Below are 11539 nucleotides of genomic sequence, written 5' to 3' on the forward strand. Positions count from 1 at the left end.
CAGGGCATAACCGACGTCGTTTCATTTCTGCTCGAGCACGGGGCTGACGTTGACCCCAAAGACCGATGGGGGGGTATTGTAAGAAACTATATGTTTAACTTGAGGTTAAGCTTAACCTCTCACTTTTTCTCTTTGATGCTTAAGCTTAACCTTTCACTTTTTTCTCTTTGATAATTTGATGAATATAATTACTTTACAAAATTAAGGGGGGAAAAAGCAATTTCCAATTGGACAAATGGGAAATTGGGGGAAAAGATGCTAATATAATGTGTATATGTTTGGTGATTATAATCTAATGTTGCTTAGTTGCCAAAAAAAAATAATCTAATGTTGCTTAAACAGCCTTTTGCAGATGCTATATACTATAAAAACCATGATGTGATCAAACTTTTGGAGAAACGTGGTGCAAAGCCTCTGGTACGTTTTAATTTATGGATGCAAACTGTCATTGCTTTTGCTTACACTACAAGAAAAATATCAATAGATATTACCTCTTTTATATCAGATTTGAAAAGCTGATATTGTAAAAGTTATAATATCAGTTAATTTCATTGCTAATATCTAAACTCTAATAGAAATCACATGTTTTTTTCCATCTGATATATAATGTTTTCCCTTTTTCTAAAATTTTGTAAAACATCAGTTTAGATTGTCAACTGATATCTTAACACACTACTTATAAGTTTTTTTTCCTACCACCCAAATCACCTGATATCTAATGTTTTAATTTTTCTTTATATTTTATAAAGTCTAACATGTCAACTAATATTTTATCTACATAAGTATGACCCCACTTAAAATTATTGTCCTACCAGACTGTTAGACACTAACCCTCACAAAGCTCAGACACAAACCCATAAACCCAAAACACACACACACCCACAAACCCACAAACCCACAAACAGACTGTTAGACACTAACCCTCTCTCTCTCTCTCTCTCTCTCTCTCTCTCTCTCTCTTTCTCTCCCCTTGCGAACTCGATCTCTTCTCCTTCTCGCTGTCCGGCGAGTGTGGCCGGCGAGATGACCACCACTTTCTTCCTTTCCTTCTCCTCTCTCTTTCATTGTACTTCACTCGCCCTGAAACCAAGCCAGAAACCAGAATCGAGCCACATAGACCCGATGGTCTTCTCCGACGATCTTCTAATCCCGACGGCGTCGTGGCCCAAATCTGGCCACAATGGGTTCCTCTCGTCGATATGTGTCTATCCATGGCCTTCACTTGCCTTGACAGTCATGCACGACAGTAGTTTGAAGGCTACAAAGCCGCGACTTCTCCAGTTATTTTACGGCGAGAGAGGCGGCGTATGACGGCGACTTCACCTTGGTGAACCCCAACATTGAGTCGCCTAAGACTTCATTGAGCTTCATGAAGCCTCAGCCTACAACTCCGTCTTCGATCCCGTTTAGGGTTTTTTTTTTTTGGTTGAATATCTGATTTCTTTCTCTATGAATTCGCTCTTGATTTTATACTTTGGTTTTGTAGGTGAATAGATTGTGGTTCTGAGCTAAGAGATCGATTTCAAGGATTCATTTAAGAGGTTGGCTTAACAGAGTACGGGTGTGTGTTGTGTGTGTGTTTGTATAGCTTATTTAATTAATTTAAACAGGGTACAAATGTATACTTTTAATTAATTTATGTGTTTTTTAATAGAAATTTTTGTGTTTTTTGCAGCCTATCATTGAGCCACTAGCTCTTGCCCACCACCGTGCCCATCCTCCACCTTGACTCACCATTGATCCACCAACTTAAGTAAAGGAATAAACGATTGTTTTCTTTTCCTGGCTTTTGGTGGTTTGATTTTTGTTTTCTGTTATTCTTTCACTAGTATTTGTTATATGTGGTGGTTATGAGTTCCGTATGCTTCTATTATTTAACCTTTATCCTAAATTGGTGTGTTTTGTATAAAGCTATTGTTTTATCTATTTTTTGTGCAGGTGCTTTGGAACTCCCAATTATGTACATGTGTCATGACTAATGATGTGCTTGCAAATATATCCCTTTGTGATTTCTAATATGATATTTGTTATCCAGCTATGTTGTCTTCTATTTATATTGTATTTTTCTAATGGCTGAAATGGTTGATTGTTCACCAAGTGCTGCATATATGGGATGCCTGCTCATTACTCTGCTTTTAAAGTTTTTGTAAGATTTCTTGTAGCTCTCTTTGATTTTTTTTTTTATCTTTTTTACACTAGAACAAGTAAATAACATTTACTCTAATTTATTTATGCTAAAAACAAGAACTCTAATTCATTTCACTACACATAAATGTAGAGGGACAGAAAAAGTGAAAATCATAGTGTTAGTTCCCTGTGTTAATCCAAAAGAAGGTAATGCTAGCTAGCTATTAATCTAGCTGGAGCTAATGTACCTCTACATTCTTTGATCATAAGTTTATATACATATAGCAACTAGCAAGTGCTCCAATTCTTAGTTTGTCTTTCATAGCCAACTTGTAAGTTGAGTGCTTTTCTTCTAGATCTTATGATTCTTATTCAAGTATATATGCATGAGTTATATAGAATGCTCAAAGCGATAAAGATTACAAAGAAAAGTTATATTTATATATTGTGACATTATATTTATACATATATTGTCTGGCAATATGCATCTCTATAAATTTAATTAATTAGATAAAAAAAGTTCCATATCACCATTTACAATAGTCCTAAACTGTTCGTAACTAATGCCCTAATTTCTTCTAGTGTTTATTTCTGGGAACTGGGGTTTGATTTTGGAATTACGGTTATAGGCAGAGATAACTTCGATTTTGTAACGACCCGACCCGACCCAAATTTCCACTAGAAATTTAAATTTTTATTTGACTATGGTTTTTAAAAGATGTTGAATTGTATTTTAAAGATTTTGAGATTTATTTGGAAAATAAAAAGGGTTTGGATTTAAAATTTTTATTTATTTTATTTTTGTTTTAATTTGGGGCTTGACCCAAAGTTGACTTTTAAAACAAATGAGTTTTCGATTTTGCTTTGGGTCCGTTGGAAAGGTTTCGAGTCCACGAGTTCGTAGACACGTAGCACGCGTTGTTTCGAGTTACGGTTTGGAAGATACGGACATGTGAAGTGAGGGGCAATTTTGTAAATTTATATAAGTGGGTTTTTTAAATACCCAAAATCAGAAAATTTTTTCTGATTTCTCTCTCTCTCTCCAGAAAATTCTACACCCTTCTCCCTCTCCCTTTATTTCTCTCACCCCCGCACTCTCTCTCCCTGTTTTTCCTCTCCCCCGCACCCTCTCCCCTGCGCCATCACCCAGCCACCACCCCTCACCATCACCGGCCAACGTCCCAGGCACCGACCACCCCTCGCCGACCCAGCTTCACCGGCGAGACCCCCCCCCCCTCAGACGCCGACCACTCTCTCTCTCTCTCTCTCCTGCACATCTCTCTCTCTCTCTCCTCCCTCTGCGTGCGCACCTACCCACCCCAGCCACCATCGCCAACCACCTCTCACCGACCTCGACCATCGACGAGCCTCCCCCGACGCCGACCATCTTCCCCGACGCCTCCTCCAGCCAGCCCAGCCACCTCTGCACGCGAATCCAGCTCGGAAAGGGAAGTCTTGACCGCCGCCTTCTCCTCCCTTCTCCGACCAGTTTTCCGGCGCCAATCACTTCCATCTTAGGTGGGTTTTGTTCCTCTTTCTTTGGGCTTTCATTTCTTTTGGTTTTGTAGCTCAGAAATCTTGAAATTTTGAAACTTGAATTTATGGGATTTAAGGCTATTTTCGGGTTCACTGTGAAACTCTGAGTTTGGGGCTGTTATTGATGTTCTTTTGGACAATTTACGTCTCTAGAAATCCCACTTGTCATTTGGAACCATAAATTTAGAGTAAATTTGGAAGAATTTGAACATTGAGAAGTTTGATTTCAAAGGTGGGAACCCATTTCGGGTCTACTGAGGTTTGGCTGGACGTTGTAGAAATTTTGGAGTGTTTTTGGGAAAATTTCTACTCGTTGAAACCCCAAAGTGCCGAGCCTAATAGGGAACTTTAAGAAAATTCTAAAATTTTTGGGTAAGCTTGTCTTTTGGGGTTGCCACTTTGGGCAGTGGCAGTAGTGATGACTCCTTCGGTTATAAATTTTGGTTTCTATCGTCCTTTGAGAGTCTTTGAGTTAATGATTGGTCGTAGTTTTGGTGGAAGGGTTGGTGAGGCTTAGATTGTTTTCCTTTGAGTCGATATTTGGGTACTTATCCACTACCGAAACTAGCCTTGAAATAGATCATGGTTCTGAGGTAGACTATGTATATTTTTATTTGTGTATTTGATTTTGGACTTAGGGTTGGACTACCTTTTGTCGTCAACATCAATTTGAGTCGGAAAGTTTCGATTTTAAGGTCTTTTAGGTGTAAGAGAAGAGGTTTTGTTAACCTTTATTTTGGACGAGAGACGGGTATGACGTCAGGTCTCGTATACACACATACTTTAAATATCGCCAAGTCGAAACTAATTGTATTTTATTGTTTATGGTATAGGCGAGACGACCGGGGTTCGTGACGATCTGGCGGAGGATTGAAGTTAGATTTTCTCACTGTGAGTGGACTCTTATTTCTTTAAATGATTTATGAAATTCGTTATCTATTTTTGATATGTAAAAATTTTAGTTGAGAAATTGAAGTTTAAAATAGACTTTTGGTTTTTCTAAGAGTTTATGGAAATATCACCAATTAATTTATATTTAACGTTTTGAAGTTAATTTTGGGATTTGATTAATGGTATTAAATTTTGGATTACAAATGCTACCGCAAATAAATTTCTTCTTGTTGGATGTTGAAACTAGTTTCTTATTTTTACACATATGGGTTATTTCATATTTTAGTATATGGACAGAAGATTTAATTTGTTTTATGTCTTTGAATGTGATTTATTGAGGACTGTTTTACTAGTTGTGTTTATGCATTTGTTTTGAGGATTTAAAGTTTTAGAAATGTTATAAAAATGTTCTTTATTGGTGGAAAAAGACATTATGTTTGGTTATGGGAAAAAATAGTTTTAAATCGCCTTTTAGTACCCTCCAGGTTATCAGATTGAATAGGTCTTTGGGACTCATTGCGGCACACACATAGGCTTTGGGCCGTGTGTCGTGATGCTTGACCCTTTGGGGGTTGGCTCTGCGTGCACGTAAGACAGAAATTATGGCTCTGCATGCGTATGACAGATTTTCGGCTCTGCGCATGTATGACAAAATTTATGTGTGAGACCCAAAATTTTCCAAATTTATTTTGGAATTTTTCTTTAATTTCTAGAATTTTTCTAGAAATTGTTGGGCGGAAAATCATATTTTTCACCTTAAGCTTTAATTGTTTGACCAACTTTGACTAGATTTTTGACCCAAGTTAGACCTTTAAAAGGTGGTACTTTTACTCACGAACCCAACGGAGCAAGTCTCGTATTATTCCGAGTCCGGGAGATTATTTTATGAATTTCCCAAAATTTCTTTTCTTTAAAAGCGTTTTATCTTAGTTTGTGGAGCTTGAAATTTTCGAAATTTTTCTAAAGGGTAAATTGGTAATTTGACCTCATAGTTAATTAGTACTAGTCGATACGAGTCCGTAGTATTTTTCGGGGTATTTTTCTGAGTCCCGAGCTATTTTTAATTAATTTTTGAAGTTGAGAAAAATAGGAAAAATAAAATAAAATAGGAAAATCACCAGATCGCGCCACGTGGCACGATCTGGAGCATCCATCGCTGCATGGCAGCAAGATCTGATGGCTGCATATGCAGCCAAGTGTCAGGGCCTTCGCCACGTGTCAATTTCTCATTGGTCAAAGTTATGACGGTTGACTTGAGTCAACCCGGTCAACTCGGATGAGTCAACCGAGTTGACTCACTCACTCACCCCATAAATAGAGGCGCACATCAGCTGGTTCTTCATTCATTTCAGCCGCACGCTTCCCAAGAGAGAGCTTCTCTCTCCTCTCTCCTCTTTTCTCTCTTCTTCAATCTTGTTTTGAGTTTATCTTGAGTTTTGGAGCTCCGATCGACGATCCGATTTTGCCTACGCGATCGTGGCGACGAGCTCTTCAATTCTAGTAGTGTGAAGGCTATGTTTTGGTGAAGTTTTAAAAAAATCATTTCTGAGCTCCATAGGTAATTTCTTGATCCCTGTCGAATTTCTGCTAAAATTTTGTTAAATAAATCTCTTGTTAATTAGGCTATTTTAATCTTATTTTTTTAGCAAATCTAGTAGTACCGAGACTCTGCTCGTGGGAAGTCTTCAACAGGTATACCCTTAACCCAGCTTATTTATTTTGCTGTTGTTTAAGTGGTGGTTATAGACGAAACACCGTTTAACTATTGTTATTAAATGAACTTAATAAATATTGAGGCCATATCAGTGGTAACCAAATAACGTGATGACTAAGGTCAGTCCATGAGCATACAAGCGTTGGGTACTGAGCCAGAGCTCCCTCAGTTTCCCCATGCACTGACCTGGTCACGTTGTAAGGTTCATATCTGATCAACCTCCTCGACAATAAATTAAAATAAACTTAGAAACCACACGGTCTGACATGACTGTCTGCCTCGGGGAGCAGGGTCATGCCGGATCAAGAATTTAGAGAAACCTAGCAAGTTACACTAGTGCCAAACCTCTAAATTTTACCTGGTCTTAACAGACAAGGCCGAGAGTACGTTTAGTACGTTCCTAATAGCTGTCGTCGGATTCGGATCTCCAGTTTCCCAACAGGTACAAGTGGGACCCAGACACAGGAAAGGGATCAGGCAAAGGGACACACTTTGGTAAAGCAGGTAGGGGGAAGGTACCATATCCCGGTTATTGGATTTTCTGCCTATTTTCGTACTATATGTATATGAAAATGTCTTTCACAGAGAATGTGCATGATTTTTGTATGGCATATTTGTGTGATTTTCTGTGTGATACCTTGGACGACCTGAGAGTAACGGGCACGTGTTGTGACCTTGGGTTTCGATCCCCTAAACCTCCGGAGGGGTAAGTACGGACTGGTTAGTCGAATGTCCTTCTGGGGAGGCTAACCAATGTGGTATTACCAGGTAAATGGATACTCTCACCACAGTATCGAGGTGGTGGTTGAATTTCCGATACTGGCGGTTGGCCTGTATGTGATCGGTCGCAGGTATGTTTCTGAACTATGTCACGTGACAGGAAGAATTTTCACTGAAAAAGATGTATGAGCATGCAAAGGCTTTACTCACTGATTATTGGCATAATTATCTTTATCATTACTGGCTTTGGTTACAATATTATTGATATTGATACCCTATTTTTGGGTGTGCATTGCTTTTAAACCGTTTTCCTTGAAATCCTATATTTTCGAGTATTGCTTCAAACCTAACCAGGATTTTCCCTCGAGGGGAAGCGATGAACGTATGTGACGCTTACCCCCTACTGTACTCTTGTGAGTGCAGATAATCCAGTTGTTGGAGACCAAGATTGAGGTCGTGGGTGTGGCACTTGCAGCTTGTCAGTTTCAGTCTTGCTATCTGGTTTAGATCCTTTCTTTGGATCCGTGGTGGTGTTTCTCTTTCATCCTCGTAGGTGGCATATCCCAATGGCTATCCATGAGTCCAATTTGTTGCACCACTTTGTTGAAGACTGAATCACTCTGGCGTGGGTTGGACTATCCTGACATATCTGTTTATCTACTGTTTTATTATGTAGCATTAGGGTTAATGTATTTGAAACACATAACCCTCACGGGTTGGTACTCTTTACTGTTATTTATAATATGAGGCATTTTCAGTAATTTCTTCCGTTGTATTTTTACTACTCTGATCCAACCCGGGTTCTTCAATAAAAAGGGCTTAACTCGTTTTAGAGAGCTTGGGAATATAATACTCGGGGTAAGGGGTATTATAGTCTCAAGATCTTTAAGACGGGTGCCACTGTGGTGTTCCCAGTTTCGGGGCGTCGCATTATGGCTCTGCATGCGTATGACAGATTCTCGGCTCTGCGCATGTATGAGAGATTATATGGGTAACTGACTGGTATGTGTTTTCAATTGTTAAGTATTTTAAGTGAGGAGTTTATGACAGCAAAGGTTTTAAGTAAGATGGTTTCAGTTGAACAGTTTCATTGATTTTCAATATGTTGAGAATTTGGATTTTCAAAGTTTGATTTTCGGCTTCAGATTTTATTATTTTACTGGGAAATGGTTTTAAAAACTGGGGGATTTCAAAGGACATTCTAAGGTTTTAGAGTTCAATGTGTGTAAAACGGTTTTTCTGAAAAGATATTTAATCTTTGATTTTCATCACCATTTAACTGTCCACTCACTGAGCCTATCTCACCGTTTTCTTGTTTTGTCTTAAATTGTCCCCCCAAGTAGTAGCGTTGGTGGAGGTCGAGCCAAACACGTCGAGGCATAGTATCCATTCTCCATTCCCGGATCTTGTAGGCATCACTTCCATTTTGTGGGAGTTCCTTTCCTTGAATTGTAAAAATTTCGGTAATAGGAGTAGTGGCTCTGATGACCATATTTAAATTATAAGTTATTTTACATTGTTGGGTCTGAGACCCTTTTTGGTTGTGGTAGAGGTGGTTGCTGTTTAGAAGTGTTTTTTAACAGGTTTTGAAATTCTGGGTTAGTCCATTTTCAGGGGAGGTTTTGCCGAAATTTCGGTAGGATTTTCCTTGAATTTGGATTCCCGCAGGACCTCTTCGGGTTTCAGGGTGGAATCCGGGGGCGGTCCTGTCAGATTTCTTGCAGGGTATAGGTTTATGGAAATTAAAACAAAATATGGTTTTGGTTTCTGGTTTTTGGTTCTTGCAGGGTTTAACTTTATATTGCAGACTGAGCTCATACCTGTTGTTGGTCCGATTCCTTCTCTCTTTTCAGGTACTCACTATGATCCTTACCATAACCTTCTCTGCATAGTTTATGGCTGCAAACAAGGTCAAATAATTTCTCTGACCTTCTTAGTGCATAGGCTTTTTCCAACTTGAGAGTGATTAAATAGGTCTTTTATATTTCCAGTGCTCCTTGCATGTCACTAATAGGCTAGCTGCAAAGAAAGTGCAAAGATCTTGCCTTTATAGTCTACTTTCATCCCTACAAAAGTGATTTTTTTAGTTTTATTTCTGAGGGGCAACAAACTGATGAGCATTTTTATTCATGCTATATTGTTTGACAGTATTTGAAGCCAACCATAAAATTAACATCACTGTGGCTTATTAATTTATTTTCCGCTCAAAGCCAAGGTATTGAATTTCTCTGATTGTTCCATATCCAATGATGGTTTAGATTTTCATTACAGGAGCTTGATCTTGTAATTCACATTGTGTACAGAACACTAGTGGGCTATAGTTAAAATGCAATAGTGATATTTTTTTTGTCATTTTGATAGGTAATGATGATTCATTGTGCATATGTTTATTGGAATTGCAGGAATTTGATCCATTCTCATTGAGTATCGATGGGGATAAACTTTGTGGTTGTGGAACTACTAGCTGATTGCTCGGGGCATGTTGAACTTGTAACTAAACTCATGAGAAGGCTGGGGGAGACAAAGCCAAAATTGAAGTCAACTGCATGTGGTGGTTGTCTTGATTGCAAATGAAGAGAATTCCGCCATTTCAGCAGTTGGTGTGGATGCACTCGTATAGGATGGGTTACTCAGTAAGCTAAAGGAAGGTCCTCTGTAAGTAATTTGCATTTCTTAAAAAACAAATGGACAACTAAGAAACATCACTCTGATTTACCAAAATGGCACTAAACGAACATTTACCATTGATGATTGGGTTTATTTGAAGCTTCAGTTGTATCGCCAACAGTCTATTCATTCACGGTTGTGTCACAAGTTATCAGCCCGTTATTATGGGCCTTTTTAGATTGTGCAACACATTGGTACTGTTGCATATCGTTTGGCTTTACCTCCTTCACGATTGCATCTTGTCTTCCATATTTCTTTATTGAAGCCCAAGATCGGGCAGCATGTCGTTCCTCATCCTACTCTCCCTCCCGTCAGTGTTTCTGGTTCTTTCTTGCGTGTTCTTGAGAAAATTTTGGACATAGGTGTGGTTAAGCGTCGTAATGCTTCGATTACACGTTGGTTGGTCCAATAGTCTGATCTTTCGTTCGACGATGCCACCTGGGAGGATGCTGCAACCATCATGGCTCGTTTCTCTGACTTTTCGACCTAAGGACATGCCTTATGTTGGGGGGGTGGACTTGCTGAATTCCCCTTGTATTAGGCTTAGTATAGGCTTGTTCATATGTGATGGTCCTCTGCTGCTTATATCAGTTGAATATTAGTACTCAGTTAGTTTCCTTTATTTTCTTCCCTAAATTGTAATTGTTTATTTGCCAGGTGGCAAACATCTAGAATACTTGCATCTTTAACCGTAGATCTTTATTTAGGGTTATTTCCTTCATATATCTTCTATCAGCAGCTATAAGCAGGGCATGAAATGAATTAAAGAATTACTTTCTTTGAGAATTCTCTCTTTCTGTGTAGTGGTACCTCAACACTCTGTAAGTAGCATAATTCTGAGAATAATTTTGCAACCCAACAAGGACTATTCTACCTAAAGTTGCAGATCGAAGAAGAAGAAAGTTGCATATTGGGTTTTTTAATATTTTTTTGTTTTGTTTTTATAATTATTTCATTTTTTATTAATTTTTTTTTGTCTATATGACATTTTTTTTAAGTCATGTGACTGTGCTACATAGGCAGTTAACGGCCTCCTCGACGAAATAGTTGACAGAGGTATGCGAGTGTTAAAAAACGGTAGTTGAGGTACTTCTAAGCAACTTTTTTTTATTGGGGTACTTGGTTGAAATGAGGTGTACACTTGAGATATCTGCGTGTAATTTGCTCTAATTGTTAATATACCTATATTGGGCTAGCTAATTGATTCCTATACAATCCACCTTCTTAATTGGACTTCCCAGCGGGTCCACTTCATTTTCTTTCGGCCCACTTTTTTTTTTGCCCGGTCCACATTTTAATTGAGTGCTGATATTTGCACACTTTTTTTTTTCTTTTTTCTTTTTACACACCCTTCATCACTTAATTAGTGATTTTACAAATTTGCCGCATTGTGAAAATACCCTAAAGCCCTCCCCCAACACACCCTATCTCTATCCTCCCTCCCAACTGTGCCTTGCCCAGCTCCCCATCTCTCCGGCTTCTCTCTCCCTTCTTTGGCTCCTTTCTCCTCCCAGTGCAGCACTAGCCTAGCTCGCCGACCTCCCAGCAGCACCACCTTCCCCGCAGCACCACCTTCCCCGCATCACCACCCCCCAGCGCAACACCACCCTCCTCGCAGCACCACCCTCCCAGCTCGCCGACCTCCCCGCTCCCCGCAGCACCACTCTCCCAGGCTGCCAACTCGCCGACCTCCCCGCAGTACCACCCCCCGCAACACCACCCTCCCAGCTCGTCGGCGTCCCCACAGCACCACCCTTCTCGCAACACCACCCTCCCAACTCGCCTAGCTCCCTGTATCACCACCCTCCCAGCATCACCACCCTCCCCGCAGCACCACCCTCCCAGCTCATCGAGCTCCCCGCAACACCTACCTCCCAGCAGCAC

At 39.7% G+C, this 11539-nt stretch overlaps 1 long non-coding RNA gene across 2 annotated transcripts; it reads left to right on the top strand.

Moving 5' to 3' along the window:
- The first annotated feature begins 958 nt into the window (after nt 1-958).
- Nucleotides 959-9184, top strand: LOC147291802 (uncharacterized). 2 transcript variants are annotated; one of them, XR_015121132.1, is made up of 4 exons: nt 959-1541; nt 1676-2146; nt 8776-8841; nt 9137-9156. It is a non-coding gene; the product is annotated as an uncharacterized LOC147291802 (long non-coding RNA). The 2 variants fall into 2 exon arrangements; XR_015121131.1 differs by lacking the exon at nt 8776-8841 and having other exon boundaries at nt 962-1541; nt 1676-1753; nt 8842-9184.
- Nucleotides 9185-11539: the final 2355 nt, after the last annotated feature.

Source organism: Dryas octopetala, chromosome 3 (assembly GCF_963921425.1).
Source record: "Dryas octopetala chromosome 3, drDryOcto1.1, whole genome shotgun sequence".
Lineage (NCBI taxonomy): Eukaryota > Viridiplantae > Streptophyta > Magnoliopsida > Rosales > Rosaceae > Dryas > Dryas octopetala.